Consider the following 21,892-nt stretch of genomic DNA (forward strand, 5'->3'; position numbering starts at 1 on the left):
GTTTTGGCACCGAAACCTTTCACTCACTAAAAGCACTAGAGCTCATACTAAAACTCACTGACTTGCTCATCCTGAAACTTAAACTTACACCTCTACCCTGTGTGTGAGTGGCTTAATATACTTCAATGCATCCAAAGGGTTTTATTCTCTGATTTCTCTCTGAAAAATTCAGAGACCCCTGACTCACTGACTCCAACATCTGGCAGAACTCCAGAGCCCAGTTCCTGGAAGAACCTGCAGAAGGTTTTTCCTGCAAGCTGCTGGGAGCTCTGTGTTGGGTTGATGTGGCCAGAAATGTGAATTCTGTCCCATCTGTTACCCCAGCTGGGGCAGTGACCCTGATCTCCTGGCACACATTATCTGCTCATGGGCCATCTTTAAACCAGCTGGGCAATCATCTTTATCTTCCCACAGCCCATCCTCCCTCCAGGAGATATCTCCTGTTAATGGCCAGTGAGTCCCAGGGCATGGCTGATAAAATTCCATCATCCCACTGGGAGATGCTCCAGCCAGGGGAGGAGCCAAGCCTTTCCTACCCAGATAAAAACTGAGATTTGGGACAGCAAGCCAGCCCTTATTCACTGGTCTCCACAGGACAAGAGCTACCAGGATCACTGTGAGGATTTCTACAGGATCACTGCTTCAAGAAGAACACTTCACCTGGACTGCTACCACCACACTAACTAGCTGGGTGTTGGGTTCTATTCTCACTCTGTCAGTGAGACAGAGTCAGTTTTTCTTATGTACTATTGTATTTTATTTTTCCCTTTTTTCCTATTAATTGTACTTCTGACTTGGAGTCTCTCACTGGTTTTGATTTCAAAACCATGACAGCCACTCAGCTCTCAGTCCAAAAGATGTAACTGATAGATTTCAAATTCTTCCATGGGCAGGGGAGCTGGAATGGTGGGTGAGTCTTGGGCAGGTGTTTGTGTGCAGGGTGCACTGAGGTCACAGTGAGGATTTGCAGGATGAGGGTTAGAGAGTGGCTGGTGAGAATTAGGATTTTTTCCATGAAAAGTGAGAGTAAAGCTGTTTCTGAGCCCTTCAACCCTCTGCCTCCCAGACTTCATCCCCTGAGCACCTCTGTTTGTAGCAGTGGGACCTTGAGTGTTGCTGAACCAGGTGTGATCTCCCCCTGGAGAAGAGATCTCCTCTCCCCTTGGGTAATGGGAAACGAGCAAAGAACTGACTAAAGGGGGCAGGGCTGTGTCAGGCTGTGCTGGTGTAGAAGCTCCTGGGGAGCAGGGCAGAGCTCAGCCCTCTTCAGACCTTTATCAGAGTTCACAGAGTTAACTGAAATATTCCTGCTCCTACAGCTTTAATTCATTCAGAGTCACTCAGAAGCTTCTGATAATAAGACCTAATTTATAATTAGGCTTTATCAGTAATCAGTTAATTTATAGAACCCTAATTCTCATGGAGGTATTTCAGAGGCTTTGCTTATTACAATGTGGAGTTAATGCCCACAGACAACCAAATCACAGTGAGAGGATGGAAACAAATTTCAAGGTAATCCTGCTCTGTAACTGCTTGAGTTATTTACTTGGGATTTCATGCAGTGGGTGGGGCAGGGAGTAGCATTTCAGCCAGCAGTCAGGGACAGACCTGTCAGGGCTGGGGTGTTAGTTACAGGTGACCTCCCCTGTGCACTGAGCTAGCTGGAATCTGCCCTGTAAACTGATAACCAGCTGGGATCTGCCAGGGATTCCCAGAGATGTGCTGGGAAATGAGTCCCACAGGGAAGGAGAGATGCTGGTGGGAGGGAGGAGGGCTGGATGGTGAGACATCACCTCCAAGGCTGAATCAGCAGACCAGAGAACCACAGAACCCTCATCAGACTCAGGTCTGATGGTTCCAACACTGCCAGTAAGAGTTTCCAAAATTTCCCGAACAGTGGGACATTTCTGGTGGAACTGAGTCCCTAAATGGATGTCACTGTGCTCTTGTGCCTCTTTGGGATGCAAGCCCAAATTGTTCCCCCTTTCCTGCAACCACATCACCCTGCAAACCCATCTCCACCTCCCCATCCCTTCCATCCCCTCTCTCCCTGCTTTCAGACCATGCCACAGCTCTGACTCCTGGTTTCTCACCCAGGCAGAACTTTGCTCTCCCATCGTTCCCTCCAAGGCACAGAGGAAAAACCCAGACAACTCCTCTCTGTCCTTCTCTTCAAATCCTGTACAGGTAGGAAAGGCTTTATCAAGGGAAGGCCTTGCAACATGGTTCCTGTCACTTGGGCTCAGGATGGGGGACTGTGGGGAGTGCCTCAGCTGGAACAGGGGCAGAGGGACGAGATGTGTGACTGCCACATGTCCACATTGCTGCTGGGAACCAGAGCAAAGCAGCCTTGAAGCTTTGCCTTCCTCAGGCTTCACAAGGACAAGAATTTCTGACAATGATTGAACACCTGCAGGGTGTGAGAGCTGTGAGTGTCTGTGAGATTTTGCACAAAGCATGTTTTCAGAGAGGTGTTGCCCTCTTGGACCAATGATCTTTTTAATTTTGTTTTTCACCTACTACCCTATATAAGTGCAGTGTTTCTTTAAATAAAGCTCTCTCTCTCTCTTTTGCTTCTCCATTGGACCAGGAACTATGTTGATTATCCTTTTTGCTGGTCTCCTATAGCCTAAAATGCAACCCCACATCATGTCCACATCGTGGTCTGTGGTGGTTGCTTGACTTGGGCTTGTTGTGCCTTGAAACCCTGTAAACTGATAACCAGCCAACTGCTCCAAAACTCGGGTTTTTGGCAGTAAAGAGCCTCCTTTGCACCTGCCTGGGGTCCTGCAGCAAAATGCCATTGCTGTCCATTGCATGTTTCCCTTCCAAAAGAAGCTCAATCCACAAACATCCTTGCTGTGCCTGCTTTCAGAGAGCTGGTGACTATTTTAAGGCCAAGCCCAGGCCCTGGTGGGCTGGGCTGCTGCCTTGCAGTGCAGAGCTCTGCTGGACTGACATTCCTCCAGTCCTCAAGCCCTCAGAGAGCTCCCAGTCAAACAGTTTCAATTAAATTTCAATTAACAGATCTGAGCAAAGTGTTCTCTGCCACGGCATCACCAGGAGGCCTGGATTAAAGAGATGAGCAGCTTACCCTGAGACCCTTCACTTTGGGACTGTGTGGCCACGTGCAAAGCTCCCAACAACAGTTCTGGTGGTGGCTGGGTCTGTGCAGGGCTGTGGGAAAGGGAAGGAGTCCCCACCCAGCAGGGAGCCCTGGCCAGCAGGTGGGTGATGCTGCCCCCAGGGCACAGCTGCACCTCAGCCCTGCCCTGGGGGTGTGAGCCATGGCCCACAGGTCCCAGTCCATCCCTTCAGCTCCTGACTTCCCTCTGGAGTTGGATTGTCAGCGCCTCATGCACCATTGGTATCTGTTTTCCCAAAACCTTGTCAAGGGAGCTTTGCTAACTCCTCCCAGTCTGAGCTGCAGTGTAGCTGTGTCACCACATGTCCCTCCCTTCCAAGGCAGCACTTTCCCCAGTGTTCTTCTACCCCATCCTCCCAAGGGATGTTTCTGCTCTCTGCACATGCAACAGCAGCTCAGCTCGTCTCAGCTCTTCTCCAGCCCCTCCTTTCACTTGGAATTCCACCTTTCCTCGCTCAGATCCCTCCCACTCCCAGTCCACTCTTGGGACAGGTTTTCTTTGATCCCCAAATGTCTGAGCCACCTTCTCCTGACTCCACATCAGCCAATTCTCCTTGCCTGTGATTGCAGAGGAGCTGCAGCCTGTTGTGCTTAATTAAAGTGTATTAGCAGTGGTGTGTTATTGATTTACTGAACATTTGCATTAGCTGAGCACTTCATGCTCTTATCTGATGGGCAGAGCCCGGATACAGGGCATGGAGCCTCCCTGGTGAAACCTGAGCAGGAGAAGGAGCAGGCCCACCTGGGTGGATCTTCAGAGCTCTGGCTGCTTGGCAGTGGCTCCTGGAATTGCCAGATGCAAATCCAGATGATAAAACATGAAACCTGAAAACCAGTTTTATTTAGACTGGCAGAACTTCCCAATACAAATCTTTCACATTTAGAGCTTCTGTCTGTATTTCCTGGCTCACAGCACAGAAATTGCTGTGGCTTGTGCCCCTTCTTGCAGGGTGGGAACCACCCAGCTCAGTAACACACAGAAAATGTTGAGTTCATCCTGTCAGAGCAGGCTCACAGACCTGATGCTGCTGTGACCAGAGGAACACCCTGAGGTGTGCAGGGAAACCTGGGGCTGTCCCCACCAAGCCAAAAAGGCAGATCCTGTGCTGCAGTGTGTCCCTCCAGTGCAGCCAGTCTTGGAGCCATGCCACGGAACACAGCTCAGCACTCCCCCCTTCCACCCCACAGCCTTTGCAGAGGGGGGAATTCTCAGGCAATGGTGAAGGTGTGTGCTGACTCAGCAGCCAGGTTTGGGGCAGGAGAGGAAGGGCACAGGGCACATCTCAGTGAGCTCAGTGAAACACCCAGCACAGTGAGACAGCTTGGGCAAGACAGAGTGGGGAAATGGCTCATTCAGATGGGCAAGGGCTTAGAATCACAGAATCAGAATCATGGAATTATGGAATCATAGAGTCATAGAATCATGAAATTATGGAACCATAGAATCACAGAGTCATAGAATCATAGAATCATGGAATTATGGAATCACAGAATCATTGAGCCATAGAATCATAGAGTCAAATAATTACAGAATCACAGAACCACAGAATCATGAAATCATAGAGTCAGAGAATCATGGAATTATGGAATCACAGAATCATAGAGTCAGAGAATCATGGAATTATGGAATCAGGATCCCAGAGCCCAGGGGCAGGGCTGGACCCCATGCCAGCTGAATGTCCTGTGCTCTGGTCCCAGGTGACTTTGAAAGTGAGGACAATGACTCTCCAGTTAAGCTCCTCACCCATGGCCATGATCCACATGTGCCTCAGCACTGGAGCTCAGGATCAAGGAGGGCTCCCAAAGCAGCCTGAGAACAGCCTCAGCTTGTCCAGGTTGAAGGCCTGGGGGGTTTATGGCAGGCAGACCCCAGGGAGATCCCCTGGTCACAGGTACAGCCCAAGATTTGGGCCAGCTTGGGCTGAGCACATCATCTCCCCACGGGACAACTGGAACACCTGACAGCCTGAAATCTCCAGGGTTTCACACACACCCTGTGCCTTGGGGGAACAATTTAGCAGCAGAAGTGAGCCCCACCCTGCTGGAAAACCCCAGCACGCACTGGGAAGTCCCATAGAGCAGGTTACCTGCAGCAAACCTGTGGATCTGCCCCTGCACTGGCACCATGGAGAGGCTCTGCTCAGGAGCCCTCAGCTCCTGCCCACACACAGGGACCTGGTTTCCTTTGCTTTTAGACAATTAGAAACTGGTTTTAGCTGAAGCAAAGTTGGACTTTGTTGGGACAGACTCAGAGATGAGCTGTGTGAGCACACCAGTGTCCAGCAGGCAGGAGGGGCCTCAAGCAGCACCCTGAGCATCCCTCTGGAGATGGAGGAGGACACAGCTGAGGTCCTGGCAGCTGTGTGTTCCCAGCAGGAAGGAGATGGGATGTGGTGTCCAGCTAACACTGCTCCACAGGGTGCCCAGAGCAGCTGTGGCTGCCCCTGGATCCCTGGCAGTGCTCAGGGCCAGGCTGGATGGGGCTTGGAGCAGCCTGGGACAGTGGGAGGGGTCCCTGCCCCTGGTGTCCCTGGATGTGACTGAGACCCTGTAAGGTCCCCTCCATCCTGCCACACAAAATTGGGGCTAAACAAGCAGCAATCAGCCCCTTCCTGCCACCTCCAAAGATGCTCTGCTGCCCTTAGGCAGAGCTTGCAATCTGCAATATCTCCTGTGTGCCCAGCCAGGGCTTCCTCACAGCTTGAGCACCCCATGCCTGTGGTCCCCTCTCAGTTTTCATACTCTCAGTCAAGGCAGTGCCCAGCCCTGTGGTGTTCCCAGAGACACCAAGTGACAGCATTCAAATACTCAGACAGCTGTAAATAAATAGATCTTCGGGGTAATTCAAAAGAAAACTGAAACAAGACAGAACTGGCCTACATTAATCTCAAGGAGTTCTCAGCAAAAACGAATGCAAAGAGCACATTTCCATATGGGGGCAGTTTCATCAGCTGACAGAGAGGAGCTGAGTAACTCAGTCTGTTCTACACTGTGGATGTGGCAGCTGCTTTAAATATTTGGGAGTTCAGAGTTATCTGCTCCTGCACTATTGTTTAAATTGATTTGTGGTGCTTCTTCATTGACCTTGCTGCAGAAAGCTCCAAGATAATAAAAATGTCAGACCCTCATTAGAAGATCTAGAACATCAGCCAACCTTGAGCACCTGGAGCAAAGCTGGGTCTGCATCTTTCCTAGATTGTCACCTCTGGGTCCATTACTGGGGGTGTGGGACATCACCACTCCCACACTGGAGTCCAGACTGCCCCTCTTGGGCTTGCAGTGGACACACCCCCAGGACAAACAGCCAGTGTGGAGCTCTGCTGGGACCCTGGCTCTTCCCTTCAGCCCCACTCATCATTCTGTTTGTCACTGTGCTGTGACAGCTCCACCCTGTGCTGCTTTACCCAGGCTGATCTGCCTGTGAATCCCCTGCCTCAACTGCCATCCTCCTTCCTCTGGGATTCCATCTGGAGATATTCCCTACCCCAGTTTTAAACCCTGCCTTTGTGGCCACGTGCCACAAATGTTCCAGCTGAAGTGACTATTTCAGCCTCCACGAGAACACTCTGTCTTCACAAACTTGTACCTTTTCCCAAAATTCTTCTCTTGGAATGAATCTGCTCTGTGGAAAGTTGGAGGGAAATCAATCTGGCCACATTTGCATTAGGAGAGAAGAGGAAACTCGTACAATTTTCCTACCTTGGAAGAGCCCCCAAACCCCTACAAGAGATCCAGCCTCAGTGACTCTGGTTCTGTGGCTCTTCACCCAGAGCAAGGAGCTCCTCAGTCCTCACACTGTTCCCACCCAAGGCACTGCAGAGGAGCAGCACAGGGACAGGGATGGAGAGCAGGGAGAGCACACCTGGGCTGAGTGTTGTGACAGTGTCTGGTGGCCACCAGGGGATCTATCAGGAGAAGAAAAGAAACTGCTGAGCAGACAAACAAACCTGTACAGGCCCAGGTGGGGCAGATTCCTTCCTGTGCCATGTTCCCACAGTTGTGCCATCAGTGAACTCAGCTACTGACCCTGGAATAGACCATAGGGTGTAAAGGGTTGGATGTTCTGCCTGGGTGCACGTTAAGCATTCTCCCAGCAAACCAGATATGAACACAACAAGCCCAAAGGGCAGAGGGAAGAAGGCAGGGAGGGATTCAGAGCAGCTTCCAGGGCTGGGCTGTGGTGTGTGGAGGAGCAGAGAGATTTAAAGGAGCTCCCAGGGGAGCAAGACTCCAGCTGTCCCTCCCTCATGGGTGACTTGGGACATAAACTGACACTGGTGTGCTCACACAGCTCATCTCTGAGTCTGTCACAACAAAGTCCAACTTTGCTTCAGCTAAAACCGGTTTCTAATTGGCTAAAAGCAAAGGAAACCTGGTCCCTGGTTAATGAAAGGATCTGTTCAGAGGCTTTCATCACTCCAATGGTTTATGTGACTGGGTTTCATCAGCTCCACGCAGTTCAAAACCTTCTGGGTTGGAACAATATGGTTCACAAAAATGTGATGCTCCAGCAGAAGTCAACACAGACCTGCCAAATTACTGCAGCTTAATGAGTTCCCTCTCATCAGCTGAGCTGGCCTTGTGTGTGCCCTCTTTGAAGTCAAATGTTCTCGTGTAAGCACCCTAAGAGGCTTTAGGGAGGGATTCCTGTCTGGGCAAAGGTTCACAATGGCTGCTGCTGGCATTGTCAAGAATTAGGTGGTTGCTTTGCTAATATTTTCCTCCCATCCTTGCCTCCAGTTGAGTCTCTGCTTCATAGCCTGGCTCTAAACAACATCCCTGAGCTTTTATCTGCAGGTGACAAACAGAGGCATACAAACTGGATTGGCAGGAACACAAAGAAAGCTTTCATCTCATCACTGCACGAGGCACTTACAGGAACTTCTTAAGGAAAAAAAGAGATTATGCATCAACATTGTGAGCATAAAGACAATTTAAAAGGGATGTTAAGAAACTTCATGTCAGGAAAATATAGAACATCTGCAAACAGACGAGTATTCAGTAATAACCACGTCAATGATCTGGGAGGAAAGAGGCTGTTTTCCTGCAGTGACAAGCCCAGAGAACATCCCAAAGGGGATTTGAACAAGCTAAAGTGCTCCTTGTGGTCAGAAAACTCAGCTGGCTGTGTGCTGCACTTGGGTTGGTTGGGCAAATCAACCTGCTCCAAGCTCTTTGCTCCTGTCTCTGCCACATCTCTCACCTGAGGCAGGTGTGCAGGTCTGACCCATGGCTGGGACAGGGAACAGTCCTGGCAGATTTCTGGGCTTCATACACACACAGACACATCCCAACACTTAGTCTGGTGGTAGTTTATGGTATTTTGCCACCAGCTGTGGCAGGACTGGGGTAACAGAAGCAGCAGGACAGCTGCAGGCTGTCCTATGGTCCCTCCTGGGTGAGTGACTCTGCAGGAACACACAGAGTGACTGTGATTATTGTAATAATGCAGGAGGACAAGACTCACCTACTAAAGAACAAGCTGGTTTAGCTGGTTATTAGTCCACTAATTAGTGGATAACTAATGGCAATGCATGTTTGCTCCCAGCTGTCAGCAACCAGTGGCACTGATGCCTTGGAGGTGCTGCATCCACCCTGGAGGCGCCCAGCTGCATCCATGTGCCAGCACAAACACTGCCAGAGCTGCCAGGGTGACAGGGGGTCTGGGTTTCCCTGGCTGCACCTTTCCAGGGCTCTGTGCTGCTGCCTGTGCCAGCTGGAGGCAGCCTGTGCCAGCTGGAGGCAGCCTGTGCCAGCTGGTGGGGCTGCTGCCTTCTCTGGGACGTGGCTCTGGCTGAGTTTGCTGCCTTCTGCTGCATGAACAGCCTGCAAAGAGAGGCTCAGAGGGTCACTGTGCTCCAGGGTGTCACACCCTGGGACATCCTGGCATGAGCCATCCCCACTGCCCAAGGCATTTTGCTGATATCTTCACTGAGCAATTCCAAAAAGGCCTCCATGGGGGACTCGGCCAACTGGCTGCTGCTTCTGCCATGTAATTTGTGATACACTTGTTCAAACACCTCCCTGCTCTGCCCTGTGCCTGGACAGGTTGTCCTGACCTTCTCCAGCTGCTGTCTTAGCTCAGAGCAGCATCAGTGTCCTGAGGAGTGGGGACCTGTGCTGTGTGCAGGGCTCTGCCTCTGCAGCTCAGTGCCAGCAGGTTGGCACTGCCATGGCTCCTCTGGGTTAAGATGAAATCATGCAAGGTTTAGGCCTCAGCAGTCTGGAGCCTGTCCCACCAAATGTCCCTCTGCACACCCAAGGAAGGCAATGAAGTCCAAGGAACACACTGCTCTTGGAAAGTCCCATTGGAAGTGGCAACCCAGGGCTCAGTCAGGGCTCCTGCCAGGCACAGTCCCAGAGCTCTGCAGGGTGGGCATCCACCACAGAATCCCCAAATCCACTCTGAAACCCAGGTGCTACATTTCAAGCACTGGTTGTGGTCATGAGACCTTCTGAGCAGTGACTCTGAGAAGGCCCTGCCAGCTCCAGCCACTTGTCACTCCCTGTTTGCCTTCCACTGACACAGAGGGAAATGTGCTAGCTTGCATTCCCTGCAGTGGGTCTGGGAGTGATCCCAGTGTCCCTGCATCCAGCAGGGCTGGCTGATCAGCAGGAACAAGTAGCTGGGAAAGTGGCCACATTTTTGCCCCTTTGACAGTGAGCTCCCAGTGTGCCAGGAGGATGGGAAGAGCTGCAGGAGCAGAGGGAGGGGCACAATGCCAGTGGAGCACAGGCACTCCTGCACTCAGCTCAGCACAGTGCAAGGTTTCCACTGAAATGATTCAAACTTGAGTGGGCAGGGAGGGTGCTGTTCTGAGCACCTGGATGTCTGGCAGAGCTCCTCCCCAGCACCCCAACAGCAGCAAGGCCCCTGTGAGCAGCTGTGCTGGGCTCAGCCTGTGCAGGGGCACGGGCACAGTGCCTGCCATGGGCTGTCACCTCCTCAGGCCATCCCCAGGCCCTGCTGCCTCTGCACTTGCCCCCCACTGCTTGTCAAACCCAGCCATCCCCCAGATCTGTGTTTATCTCAAGGGATGCCTCCCAACCAGCTCAGGTTGCACAAACCCATCTGCTCTGGGCCCAGGCTGGTTTGTGCCTTCCCAAGGCTGCCCAGGAGGGCAGGAACTGTCTGTGTGTCCTGCAGGGGTGGCTGTGTGCCACCAGACATGTGTCCATGCAGGTGAGATGGAGCTGCAGGAGGGAGGGAAGGGTGCTTAGCACACAGGGATGGCAAAGCTGCACCTCCCTTCTCACATGGCACCTGTGCTGCTGGCCTGGGCTGAGCCCTGGGACACATCAGGGCTCCCCTGGGGACCTAGGGCAGGTAAAGGAGAGGAGGAGGAGGAAGATACACAGAACACAGTACCCAGGAACCTGTGTGTGCTTTACTGACTTCTGCTCACCTGGGGAACACCTTCCACCTGCAAATATCCCCTTGAAGCAACTATTTGTCTGCATGGGAACCCAGACTGCTGGAAAACCTTTTATGGAGCTGCTGATCACTACCAGGAATCCAGTTTGGAGAAGTCATCTCTCTGCTTGGAGAAATTCCACCCATGTAGCACTGAATGCACACAGGTCTTCCCCTGTGTTCATTCTCTGGGGCTCTTCCTGTCCAGCCTGAATGAGACAGGTAAATCACAGAATCATTTAGGCTGGGAGAGCTTTAAGATCATCAAATCCAACTGTTAGCCCAGCACTGCCATGGTCACCACTAGCCCATGTCCCCAAGTGTCACCTCCAGACGTTTTCTGAGCACATCCAGGGATGGTGACTCCAGCAGTGCCCTCAGCAGCCTGTGCCAATACCTGACCACACTTTAGTGAAGGAATTTTCCCTGATTTCCAACACAAGTCTCCCCTGGTGCAACCTGAGGCTGCTTCCCTTGTCCTGTCACTGGTTACTTGGGAGAAGAGCCTGACTTCCCCCAGCTGCCCCCTCCTGTCAGGGAGTTGTGGGGAGTGAGAAAGTTCCCCTTTTGTGCAGGCTGAGCCCCCCCAGCTGTTCCTCATCAGCCTTAAGTACCTGGTCCTTCCTGCCATCAACTGCCTTCCCCAGGTTTTCACTGAATTTCTCTTTAATGACTCCAGCTTTGTCATTTGGGGGATGTTCCAGCAATAAGATATGACAAGGTGTGAATTATAGGACAATAATTCATGCCTGGAGCAGTGTCAGGCACAAGGCTGGGAGCTGAGGGCTGTCCATGCAGCTCAGTGTGAATTATTGCACCATAATTCACACCGTGAGGACACTCTGAGGGACTAGCCAGAGACTATCCACACAAAAAAAAAGAGTTAAACTCTTCATTTTAGCTTAGTAGGATTAGTAGGGACATTTTACTGTCTGCAACATTCCTTTTGGAATGGGCCACAGGGTCCATCCCTGTGTTTTCTTTGCTGGAGTCCAATGAGAAAGGAAGGCCCAGATGGACATGGAAGGGCTGAGGAGCACTGGGAGCCACCAGCTGCAGGCACAACAGCTGGGACCCACCTCCCTTCCTGCTTCCAACACCCAACCCCTGAAAAGCACTCAGGAGCCAAGGGGAAAAGCAGCTCCAGCAGCACAAGGGACAGCCCAAACTGCCCCTGCCCCAGGCTGCTGGGCTGCCTCTGCCCTTCTCTGCCTTTGGTGGCCAGCCAGGTCCAGGGGAGAGCTCTGGAAAAGGCTTTGCTGAACATTTGAAAGCCTGGGGTTGCAGTTTTCATGACAGAAAGTCACACTTGTGAAATCTTTAATTATTTTTTAAATTATATATTAATAATATATATAATAATATATATAATATATAGTAATATATATAATTATATATTTTTAAAAATTATATATATATATATATATATATATATATATATATATATATATTTTTTTTTTTTTTTTTAGTCTGTATAAAACAGCCCCCTGTGATAGTCATCCCTTCCTAGAAAGCTGCTACAGTTCAAAAATAAACCAGATGATTCTCCAGGGCTCTGTGGGAAGTGCTCTGCCTCCAGGAGCCCCCCAAACAACTCTGTTTCCCAGTAAACATGCTCCAGCCTGCCCCTGTGTTGGGGCTTCAAAGACAGAAGCCCTGAAATCTCTCCCCAAGGATTTTTCTGTTGAAGCAGGAGGCAGATCCTCACCTGCATTAAGACTTCTCTCCATCTAGGGGTGTCCCCAGTCCCTGGTGTGCAGGGAGAGCCCTGGGGGAGAGGAAGGTCCCTTCATCCCAGAGCTGGGACTGGGCACTGGTGATTCAGGGCTGGCTCTGACTGCACCTAAGGCAAAAGATAATTTAAGGTTATCCAGAGCAAATTCCAAGTCATTATTTGGGCTTCAGTTGCCCAGTCAGTACAGATCTCATTTTGAAATGTCTCCAGGTTAATTGATTGCTGTTTCAGACAGCTATTGATTTTCAAATAATTATTCTAATTATCTGCCATCCAGCTAGCTTTCTCCCTCTCTCCTCAGTCTGAAAACATTTCCTTGCAGAGTCCCACACAAGAGGCTGATTTTAGTGTTTCCATTGGGAGGTGGGGCACTGAGCAGCACAACCTTCACCTGGCTTTGGGGGGAACATGGGACCCTCCAGGATGGCAGTCCCTGCCCAGGGCTGCCAGGGCACCCTGCAGATTGCAGCAGTGCCAGGGCTGCCAGTCCATGGCAGCTCTGCAAGCTGGTCTCCCCCTGTCCCTGGGGAGCCCAGAGCTGCTGCCAGGGCTGCTGTGTCCTTGTGCTCACTGGCACAGAGCTCCAGGTGAGCCCCAGCCTTCAGCACCAGCTCTGCTCCAGCCCTGGAGGAGTCCCTGCCCATGGGATGAGCTCTCAGGTCCCTTCCATCCCCAGCCATGCCATGGCAGGGATGAAGTGACAATTCCCTGCATTTCTGTACTGCAGGGTGGCAGCTGTGGCTCTTTGTGCCACCACACCCCGAGCTGGGGCACTGCCCCTGGGGTGCCCAAAGAAATTCCCTTTGCTGCAGGACATTGCTGTGGGAGGTGGCTGCTGCAGACCTCCTGCAGGCAGCAATGAAACATCAGTGGCATCTCTCAAAATTATCTATGATAATTTTCTAACACAAAAGAGATGGCACCTAACGTGAGGTAATTCTATTTTAGATCTTATTATGATGGATAAAGATGAATTGATCACTGAACTAGAAATTGGTGGTTGCCTGGAGACCGGTGATCATGACCTGATTACATTAATTATGGGATAATAAAAGACAGTTTCAGCCAGTAACATATACCTGGTGCTTCTCCCTGGATCTGTGAGGATGAATAAAGTGGTAAGGGAAACTCACTGGGAAGAAAAATAAACATGTACATAAATGAGTGAAAAATAAAAAGTTCACACTAGGAGTTCCCAACCTGGCTAAAAAGTTCTATTTGTGCCATAATTTTTGAAGAATGGTGTTTGATTTTGAGATCTCTCTAGGTGAAAATGAAGGCAGCAATTAGAAAAAGAAGCAGTGTATAAAGAATGGGGGGGAAATGGAAAAACTAGTAATCAGGATAATTTAACATTTCTGAGTGGTAGGAAATTGATAAGAGAAGCCAAATGCATTAAAGAAAAGTCTGGCTGATGAGTTATAGGTACTAAGAGCTGTTATTATCAACAAGAAAAAGAACCCTAATTGTGGTCCCTGCTTCTACTTGAAAAAGATGATAAAAATGATAAAATTAGATGGTAAAATTAATAACAGTGTCACTGAGAGGATCCAAAAATGTCAGAGTGTCATTATCTTGGTCAAGCAGCTCATAAACTCCTCGGGGCATTGGAGGAAGCTTAAATTTAGAGAATCTCTGAGAGACTTTTTGCTGTGAGGGCTGCAGGGCACTGCAGCAAATGGCCCATTGCACACTGCAAGGGTTTGCTGAGATGCAGCATCCCCCGCTTTGGGCACAGGGCTGACCCTGCCCTTGTTCTGAGCCTCCCCCTGTCACTGCCCACCGGGTTTAATATCATGTCATCCCAAATGATGGCCAAGTGCCCTCCCTCACTCTGTGCAGACCTTATCTGGGGACAGCTGCTGGCTCATGGCCTGCTGCACAACACTGGGGGAAAGCAGTCAAAACCATGATTATTTTTAATTGAAACCTGAGATTATTTGTATAACCACCATGATGAGAAGAGCTGGACCCCTGGCAGCCTCTGACACATCTATCCTTGATGAAGGAGAGAATGGGATCAGCTCACATGGCTGGAATGCAGGGCTTGTCTCCAAGGATGGTCCTGTCACCAGCACCTCTGTGGCCATGTCCAAGTGTCACCTGTGTCACCAGCTCCTCTGTGGCCATGTCCAAGTGTCACCTGTCCCTCCATCCCTTGTCCCCAGTCCCTCTCCAGCTCTCCTGGATCCCCTGGCAGGGGCTCTGAGCTCTCCCTGATCCTTCTCCTCTGCAGGTGAGCACCCCCAGCTCTCCTAGCCTGTGGCAGCTCTGCAGGTGAGGTCTCACCTGAGCAGACAGAGGGGCAGAATCCCCTCCTCTGGGCTCAGGCCAGCTCTGGGGGCTCAGCCCAGGTTTGGGGGCTCAGGCCAGGTTTGGGGGCCCAGCCCAGCTCTGCGGGCCCAGCCCAGCCCTGTCCCGGGCAGCCCCCGGCAGTGGCTCCGGGCTCCGGGCTCCGGCTCCCCCAGCCCTGTCCCGCTCTGAGGCCCAGCCCTGGCCTGGCCCGGCCCAGGCTGCCCCCGACAGTGGCTCGGGCTCCCCCAGCCCTGTCCCGGGCAGCCCTGGCAGAGGCTCCGGGCTCCCCCAGCCCTGTCCCGCCAGCCCCGGCAGTGGCTCGGGCTCCCCCAGCCCTGTCCCGGGCAGCCCCGGCAGTGGCTCCGGCTCCCCCAGCCCTGTCCCGCTCTGAGGCCCAGCCCTGTCTCAGGCCGCCCCCGGCAGTGGCTCGGGCTCCCCCAGCCCAGCCCTGTCCCGGGCAGCCCCGGCAGTGGCTCGGGCTCCCCCAGCCCAGCCCAGCCCTGACCCAGGCCGCCCCCGGCAGTGGCTCGGGCTCCCCCAGCCCTGTCCCGGGCAGCCCCGGCAGTGGCTCCGGCTCTCCCAGCCCTGTCCCGGGCAGCCCCCGGCAGTGGCTCCGGCTCCCCCAGCCCTGTCCCGCTCTGAGGCCCAGCCCTGTCCCGGGCTGCCCCGGCAGTGGCTCCGGCTCCCCCAGCCCTGTCCCGGGCAGCCCCCGGCAGTGGCTCCGGCTCCCCCAGCCCTGTCCCGGGCAGCCCCCGGCAGTGGCTCCGGCTCCCCCAGCCCTGTCCCGGGCAGCCCTGGCAGTGGCTCCGGCTCCCCCAGCCCTGTCCCGGGCAGCCCCGGCAGTGGCTCGGGCTCCCCCAGCCCAGCCCTGTCCCGGGCTGTCCCTGGCAGTGGCTCGGGCTCCCCCAGCCCTGTCCCGGGCAGCCCCGGCAGTGGCTCGGGCTCCCCCAGCCCAGCCCAGCCCTGTCCCGGGCAGCCCCGGCAGTGGCTCCGGCTCCCCCAGCCCTGTCCCGGGCTGTCCCCGGCAGTGGCTCCGGCTCCCCCAGCCCTGTCCCGGGCTGCCCCGCTCCGTTCGCTGCCGCCCCCAGAGGGAGCCGGAGCCGCCGGGCTCGGCAGCGGGGCCGGGGCTCGCTCCGCTCCGGGGGCTGGCCGAGCTCCGCAATGCCAAACGCGGCTTTCCAGAATGCCAGAAACGTAATTTAAATGTTAAAACATTTGTGATTGCATAAATTGCACGTATTATTCCAATTGAATTGTAGTGGGATTAATCTGACCTTAATAGAATACTACTAATAATTTATATTATTATCTTTAATAATATTAATTCTACTTAAATTTTTTTTCCATTTACTTTGTTCATTTAAGGGCAGCTCCAGTGAGCTCTGGAGCATTTAGCTCGTGGTGTGCAGCAGTCACTTATCATTTGCACAAGTGGGGATTCCACCAGGCAATTTTCAGAGAAATAAAGATCATCTTTCAGTGAAAGGAACTTAAAAAAAATTACAGTATTAAATGAGCAGATATTAATGTGTCATATTTAGAATATAAAACAACCCATAATCTGTTCTGAAGTCTCTTTCACCTAAACATATACTTTCCTTTTTTTTTCCTTCTAGAGGAATCTTTCATTCTGCTGTTTAACTTATTAGGCACAACCATTCCAGCTGTTAAAATAAAATTGTTAAGATCATAGTGTCAGGGAAATAGAAACCTTGGCAGTATGATAGTGCCTGGTGAGCAGAGCCTCAGTTTGTTGGGGGTGAATGGGAATTGTGCATTCCATTAGAATTTATATCACAAGCCAAGGGATGAAGCATTATTTCATTAAGTATCTTGAAATTTCACCAACCTAATGAAGCTGTCAAAATTCTATTAATAAAGCCCTGGAAGTATTTATTTGTTTTGCTATTATTTAATGCTGTGTCTGTTATTTAGGAGCAGAGGCTCAGGGTGCAGCAGGAGGAGAGGGGCTGGCAGAGAGGGGCTCTGGGGGCCAGGGGCTCTGTCCTGGGCAGGATCAGGATGGGGCCAGCAGCCCTGCCCCACGGGGAGGGAATGGGACACTCTGCACAGGAGCAGGTGAAGCCAGCACAGCTCAGCTTCAGCTGCCACCTGGTTTGAAAATGTGGTTTTAAACTTGCCCTTTCCTGCTTACTCAATTTTACCTTTTTTATTCTTGATTCATCTCTGATGGGGAGCAAAGCTCAGTGAGAGCTGTGCTCTGCTGGTGCTGAGTGAGAGCTGTGTTAGCTGCTGTTTGTAATTACCAGTGCCAGAGAAATCCCAGCTGTACTGAGAGCCATTCCAGGAGGATCCTGCCTGTTGCACAACTGGATTGTCACAGCTCAGACTTACCCAGGTGGGTCAGCAGCTGTGGCAGGATTACAACTGACAGGTTGTTACATTTTGGTCAGGCTCTTTGTCCTGCCTGAGCCTGGGGAAGTTTGAGGGTGTTTTTGGGGTGATGCTGTCTGAGGTGGGGCAGCTCAAAGAGCTTTCCTGGCGTGTGTCTGCCAGGGACACATCACTCACATGCAGGAGTGCAGCTTTGTGAGTACAAATACATTTAATCACACTACTCAGTCATGTATAATTTACTATGTTCTGTTTGTGATGGTAACAAACAGCCAGGAAATCTTTTTCTTCTTCCCTCCACCCCATGGCCCACATGGGATGAACTAAAGGGGTTCTAATGAATTTAAAAGACAGTTTATGCTCATTAGTCAACCCATGGCTTGTGGTTCAACTCTCCCACGTGTGTGGCTGTTTCTTGTTGCTCCAGAGCAGCCACAGCCCTCCTGAGCTCCCTGCTCTGTGAGGCTTCACCCCAGCAGAGCAGTGTGAGCCCCAGTGACACAGGACCATGAGGGCTGGGAGGGAGGTAAATCCTTATGGGAAGCAGAAGGGAAACCCTGCAAATGAGCCCTGCTTAATAAACTTGCAGCTATGAAGTGTAATCTTGTAAGAAACCATTGTCAAATAAATTCTGCCAGTGAAATTTATACATAAGATTTCTGTGAGTATTAATTACACAGGAAGGTTGCAGGGTCTGTATTACTCTGCTAATAGGATCTTCAGGAAAAAAAAAAAAAAAAAAAAAAAGACAGGTCTGCCACAATGTATTAGATTTGTTAAAGAACCAATTTTTAATTAGTTTGAACTGATAAGTTAATTAATGAATTTGCAAATACATGCCCAGAACATGTATTGCACACTCCAGACTGGATGCTGGGATTTTGCAGGGAATACTCTTTAAGGAAGGCATTGTGAGGCTGCCTGTGGATCCCTAAATAGTGATTTCCATAATTACACAATTAAAGCAGAAAGACTCAATTTAAGGCATGCAAATATTCTTAATTCTGCTCTGCCATGCCACTGTAAAGAAGAGACAGATGAATCTGATTAAGGGTCCAGAAAGCTGCAGTTCCTCTCTAATACTGAGATGACACTTGCTGTTCAGGCAGAGCCGAGTCAGGATTTCCTCAGCAGACTGCCAGCACTTCTAAGCACAACCTTAACTTCCCATTTCTTCCCTTTATACTGCTTAGCATGGGGATAACTGCAAATCACTTTAATCTAATTTACCCCAAAATAGTGATGATACATCTCTCAGTATAAACTGCTTCTTAACATAACATCTCTCTAGGAGTATCAAAACCACATACAATTTTTCAATTAAAGCAGAAACTCAACCTTTTCTGTCTGAGGAATGCTTTGTTATCTTTTTCTAAGCTTACAGCACCTGATGTGTGGATAAAAAATGTGTCTTCTGGGGATTTTCAGCTAAATCTATTATTTAAATCCCATTTATTAAGGTTCTTTGCTTCCATGCCAGAATTTTCTTGGACACCTTTTTCCTGGCAAACACAATCGTGGGCATGCTGCACAGCCTGAGCTGTACCCAAGAACACAGCCCTGCCTCATGTGCAGCTGGAACATCCCTGTGGGCTCTCAGCCAGGCTGGGACAGCACACAAGTCCCAGGTTGTCCCTCAGTCAGCATTATTCCTCAGATATGTGACAGCAGAGCTGCCCAGGCTCTGCTGGCAGCTCCAGCATCCCCATATTGCCTCCAGTGCAACCTGCAAAGGCAGGTGGCCAAACAATTGCAGCTGCAACCCCACCTGATGGAGCCACAAGTGGGGATCTGCTGAATCCCAGAATGGTTTGGCTTGGGAGGGACCCCAAAGCCCATCCAGTGCCACCCCTGCCATGGCAGGGACACCTCCCACTGTCCCCAGTGTCCAGCCTGGCCTTGGGCACTGCCAGGGATCCAGGGACAGCCACAGCTGCTCTGGGCACCCTGTGCCAGCCCTGCCCACCCTGCCAGGGAACAATTCCTGCCCAATATCCCATCTAACCCTGGAAAAGCCATTCCCTGTGTCCTGTCCCTCCATCCCTCTCCAGCTCTCCTGGAGCCCCTTTGGGCTCTGGAAGATGCTCTAAGGTAAAGACAGGGTAGATTCCAACACTGGGAGATGGCCATTTCATCATCTGTTAGAGGTAGAAGGAAGTTCTTTGTTGTAGAAAGAAACCTCTCCCTGCCAGCAGAAATGTGTTGTGTGGCCATTAAATAGTGGGTGAGAGGTGCCCTATTGTTTGGGATTTTATTGGTTTGCAGTTTGCTCTGGAGAGTGTAATGTTTATACAATCCTAGTGCTTTTAAAACCAAAGGTTTCTTGTTTTATATAGGTAAAATACTTGTCACATGCTTGTAAATGCTCCCACACCTGGCATTTGCTCCTGAAATTCATCTGCATCCTGAGCCCTCCACAGCTCCTGGCTCTTCACCAAGCACCCTGAGCAGGAGGAGCAAAGCCCCACCTGCATCCCAGCTCACACCACCAGCTCCACAGTCAGTCAGAGGCATTGGCTGTCCCTGGAATTTCCCCAGGACATGGCATTACTGGCATCACCCAAACAGAGCCCATCTCGGTGACTCAGCCGCTGCCATTTCTGACCAGGCTTGGATGCAATGGAAAGTCTCATTAATGGTTGTGCAGGGAAAAGCTTTGTACCTGAATCTGGACGTTTTTGGAGCTCCTTTTGCCCACAGCTGGTTTTCAGTGCACTGCAGGGATCCCCAGTCTGTGCTGCACCTCACACTGCTGCAGATCCTTTGGGCACTCAGGGCACACACGATCCCAGCAAAGGAGGGGACGAAGGCAACCACAGCTGGAAAAGGAAGGAGCAGCTCAGAGCTGACAAGAACAAATACAATGCAACACTTCCTTTCTGTATAACCATTGGCAAACATTTCTGATGAGCTTTAATGCCTCTGAGCGGAGCAAACAGACGGCGCCGGGGTCAGGAAGAGTGAAGTGGGGATTTATTTTTTTCTGCTGTCTCACAAATATCTTTGCAGATAGAGGTGATTATAAATAGTCCTTTGGCTGTTTCCTGACTGTGGTTTGCTGACACTTCCTTATTTATGGAAGTGGTGAGGAGTGTTCTGCATTTTGCCCCAGCATGGGGCTCAACCTCAGTGTTTTGGGCACAGATTCCAAACTTCAGAGTGGGCACTGGAACAGGGATAACCTTTGGCCTAGATGAGTGAATGCTGTGATGGGATGGGGGATCATGAGCTCTAGATTTACTTAGGCAGACTGCTATCAATAATTTCCTCCTCCAGACCAAAATTTGGTACCAGTCAGGACAGAAGAGCCCACTGGATGCTATCAGAGTGGCAAGACTGGCACAGATAAAACATCTGTCCCAAAGAGGTCACCTCAGAAGAAGGGACTTCAGCAGAGTGACCTGATGAGTATCTCACTCCGCCAGGAACAGACCTTGTTTGGGATTTCCTGGACCTAACCCATAGAAATTGGCTATTCAAGGATGTCTTGACTTTTAGAATTTCTGCATTAGACCTCAGCCCATGGGAGGAGAAGGGGCTGTCCCTCAGGCAGGAGGGGTCACCAGTGATGGTGTTTATTATGTGTGAACAGCACAAAATCGGCAGCAGGAACACAGGTGGGTTTTAAGGGCTGGTTTCACAAAACCAGGACCAACCAGCAGCCAAATCCCTCAGGAGAGATCTGACCCAGAACTGGGAACTCTCCCCTGTGGACCCCCAACCTCTCAACCCAGAGCAATGTCTGTGTTCAGTCAGAGCAGACTGCAAAGCCATTGCAAAAACACACGTGAAGGAGGAGATCAGGTTGGCATCTCTATGAGTTTCACAGTTGCCACTGCTTTACTGCATCTATTCTGTCCCCATGGCCAGAAGAAATGAGAGGTTTGGGCTGAGGAAACTAGGAGTGCTCAAACATTGTCCTTCCAGAGGGACGAGAGTCCCCAAAAGAAGGTGGAGGCATGATTTACCCACATATTCATGGACATGGGAGGCAGGAGGCTTTTCCAGGTTACAAAGGATCCAATGGAAGCAAAACAGGGCCAGGCTCAAAGTGAGAAGGTGATGAAGGGTTGGCCAAGTCAGCATGAGCTGTGATAGGTTCTCCAGCACTGAAGATGCTTCCAGCACCAGGGATGGGTTGAAATGTGCCCTCAGACACGCCAGGACACAGCGGGGTGAGCATCTTTTACCTGCAGGCTTTGGCTTTTGGAGGTCAGTGTTCCCAGAGACAAAGGGATGTGGAGGGTCTCTCCATGCTCCTCCTCCTCCATCCTGCAAACTCCGTGTCAAAACGGCTTTTCCCCCAAACCCTCCTAAAAGATTATTTGTCAAACACTGAGTTTTGCTTTAGTCTGCTCCGTGGGGGATTCCTTCTGGCTGCACTTCATGCCAGCGCTGGGGCTGAAAGCCTGGTGAGTGGTTTCTGCCTCTTGACTTCCCACATCCCCTCTAAGCTCATTCGGAAAACATTTCCCTTGCCCAACGTCCCCACCAATTCCCCTGCCCCTTTGTTTTTATTTAGCTCTGTAATTACATTATCTGACCGTACAGCAATTTGGAATGAAATCTGCATAAAAGATATTAAGAAAAATAAATCTGTGTTTTGCAATATCTTTGAAGTTATCTTTAGGCTGGGCAACAAGAGCAAAATCAGCATTTGGCTCTCCACAAATCCTTGGTTTTGCAGAGCTCTTGGGAAAGAGGGTTTCATGGGCTGGGGCAGGACAATTCACAAGTTCAGATTATTTTATTAATACTATTAATAACTATTTTTGGCACTGCTTCACAAGGGAGAAAACATCAGGTATGCATGAGATGTAATTACGTTTATAGTTAATGCTGTGTGCTTTCCAGAGGAAGAAAAGCTCTGATTTTTTTCCCCTTTCTTTTTGGAGGACATTAACAAAGTTTGCTGAGCAGTAACGAATGTTGTGAGCGTGTGGTGAGG

General features: G+C 50.9%; 1 long non-coding RNA gene across 1 annotated transcript in view; it reads right to left on the reverse strand.

The window, feature by feature from the left end:
- Positions 1–19,813, reverse strand: part of LOC130260066 (uncharacterized) — a 30,314-nt gene extending 10,501 nt beyond the window's left edge. The window contains exons 1-3 of the long non-coding RNA XR_008841733.1: positions 19,607–19,813; positions 12,268–12,402; positions 10,552–10,768 (exon numbers count right to left, since the gene is read on the reverse strand). This is a non-coding gene — a long non-coding RNA (uncharacterized LOC130260066). The remainder of the gene's footprint in view (positions 1–10,551; positions 10,769–12,267; positions 12,403–19,606) is intronic.
- Positions 19,814–21,892: the final 2,079 nt, after the last annotated feature.

This window comes from Oenanthe melanoleuca, chromosome 17 (assembly GCF_029582105.1).
Source record: "Oenanthe melanoleuca isolate GR-GAL-2019-014 chromosome 17, OMel1.0, whole genome shotgun sequence".
NCBI lineage: Eukaryota > Metazoa > Chordata > Aves > Passeriformes > Muscicapidae > Oenanthe > Oenanthe melanoleuca.